We start from the raw sequence: 2999 nt of genomic DNA on the forward strand, positions 1-2999 counted from the left end.
CGACGAGCTAAAACAATGTTTGCCTTTCCTGTGATATATCAGACGTTATAGGTAGCTGCACAAGATGCTATAAGTATAAATACAGACATACACATGATCAGTGGCGTAACTACGGGGGGCATGGGGGGGCACGTGCCCCCCCCCCCCCAATCGGCTGGCCAAAAAAAAAGAGGGAATAGGAGAAAAAGGAGAAAGAAAGAGAAACGTAGTGGGGAAGAAGGAATTATTGTATTTTATATATTATGTTATATTATATTACATAAGAAATATTTTTCATAACTTTGTGACACATAGGCCTAATTGGCTGAGGGCGTATATAGAGGGCTAATGTGTTCATCATTTCTGGTGCTTGCATTGTCTGAGTAATGAGATAATCCTATTGTACTAAAACATCCCGTTTTCAAGTCAATATACACCAAATATATTTCCTCGCACTTCGAGTATAAAATGATTGTTTTATGTAGTTACATACTTTCTTTTAATGACTATTTCATGATTGCCCCCTTTTATTTCAAGGTCTGAATATCTAACATTTCCTGTCCGTGTTTGCGTTCGCATTAGTGGACTGGCGAGATGTCTTCATATAAAAAATAATCAGCTCGCTCTTCGCGCTCGCATCAATTTGATTAGTGAGATATGTATGGTCTTAGTGAATTCCTACAAACAAGCTTTAGAATGCCCCTCTTCAGGTCTGAATTTCAAAAATTTTCAGCTCGCGCTTCGCGCTCGCAATATTTGATTAGTCAGATATGTATCATGTTCATGATTACAATGACTACGAAAGGTGTTTCATGCATGGGTTAGGTGTAATTCTAACAAAATCAGCAAGCGCTTGCATGGCGCTCGCATTAAATGACTATGGTTAGATATGTATGCTCTTTATGAATTCCCTAAAACAGTCCTTAAAATGTCCCTTTTTCGGGTTAATATATACCAAAAAAATCAGTTCGCGCTTCACGCTCGCATTGTTTGTTTTGTGAGAGAGGTACGTATCATTATTACAAAACTTTTCTTATATCCTTTCTTAGGTCTGAATATCAAAAATTTTCAGCTCGCGCTTCGCGCTCGCATTATTTGATAATTGAGATACATACTCCGTTTAATGGTACCGTCCTTTAAATGTCTCTATTAGGTCAGTATACCTGGAAAATGACTCAACATTTTTTGCTGGTGCCCCCCAATGCCATGACCCACGGTACGCCACTGCACATGATATTCATATGCAAAATAGATATGTGATATAATGTTGTTAAATAGCTCTCTCTTTATTAATACGTGACTACTTTATTAATACGTGAAGTAGTGAAACAAAAAACATATGTTAAATTATTCAGTTTTGTAAATTTGACAAAATGTAAATAAATCCGTCACTTCTTAGCTTAATACATGAAGTGTTTATTTATTGTGTATATATCCAATTCCCACAGTACTTATACATCTCATTGAAATAGCTTTCTTGTATATGTATGTGTAACTGCATGTATATTATAGCGAGAGGAAAAAGGGGACACTCTGGCGAAACCAGTCTGTCAAAGGGGAATCTAGCCTTGGTCATAAATGTTGTGTTGGAAAGGAAAATGGTAAATAAAAGAGAATGTTGAACGTTTTAAAGAAATCGGACAAGCAATAAGAAAGTTATAGCTGCTTTAAAATTGAGATCCCTATAAGACTATGTAGGTTTCAAATTGGCAACTGGGTAAGTGAATTAGGACAAGGGGCACGGCCATTTTTACATAGACCATGTATATGATGTACTTAATTATCAGGGATTTTTGGTTTTCTCCTTAATCATGTTAATACCCATTCACCTGGGGCTGTAATCAAAATATAACCCAGATAGTATATTGTTTGATGTCCTCGTGAAATAAAAATAAAACATAATATGAAGTAAAACTCATGTATTTGAGTGCATGGAAGTGTAGTATCACATACTAGTATGCGACTAATGGATATAGTGATCACCAATTTTTACAACTTCTAAAATATTTATAACTTTCTTATTGTTTGGCCAACAATATACTTTCACCTATCAACTTGTCTGAGTTTTTCCCTTTTCAAAAAAAAAGTTTTGTTTGAGTTGGATTACCATTTAATATTATATTTATCGCTCGTGCACCTCGTCAAAGATATTATGCGACACATCGAGACCTAATGACGAATATTTTGCAGATTAGAAGAGCGCCATCTTCGATGACATGAACTAGATAACTGGGCGTTGTGGCGTGCGCCTGTAAATCCAAGCTGTGGGGAAGTTACAAATTGATGCAGAGGTTCGAGCCTTGGTCACGTCTTTCGGATGGTGACGTTAAAGGTCGGTCCCAGACGTAAATAATCATATCTGATTGATACACGTCTGACAAAAAACTCAAATACACGCACACACGCTCGTGAAGATTTGTTTAATCTTGAGAAGATTATTCACAATCATGCAATCATGTAAGCGTAGCCCGTTAGGGCCGTAGCTAGAAATTCTGGGGGGGGGGGGGGTCTGAATTAAAAAAGTGAACCTTTTCCCCATACAAATTCTTACCAAATACCAAGAAAACCCAATTTACAAATTTTTTTAGGAGGGGGTTGGGAGCGGAGGTCATTGGGAACCCTGGAACTCTCCACTTAAGCTAAAATGAATGACTTTCCACTTTCTCTTAGCAAGCGGCAGGGTTCTCCGGAACCAAGGGACCCCCCCTCCCGGCTACGGCCCTGCGATTGATTTAGAATTAATCTATCTTAAACAAAATTAATTTAGGTCAATTGATTTTAATATATCATAAATATCTGAAGGACAGGTTATACTATAGACATGCATTACAAAATCATAAATAAAAGATAAATAGACGTATAATACTCACATTTTTTTGCTATGCATTTGAATTTTAGAAGGCATTTTACATTAATGAATCTTGACAGTTTGTCCTCGAGTGCACTTTCCAGTAAATATATAATGAGTACCAGAAAATCCCGTCATATGTAACAACGCTTCTGAGCCAATCAAAATAAAA

Source organism: Lytechinus variegatus, chromosome 13 (genome assembly GCF_018143015.1).
Source record: "Lytechinus variegatus isolate NC3 chromosome 13, Lvar_3.0, whole genome shotgun sequence".
In the NCBI taxonomy this organism is placed as follows: Eukaryota; Metazoa; Echinodermata; class Echinoidea; order Temnopleuroida; family Toxopneustidae; genus Lytechinus; species Lytechinus variegatus.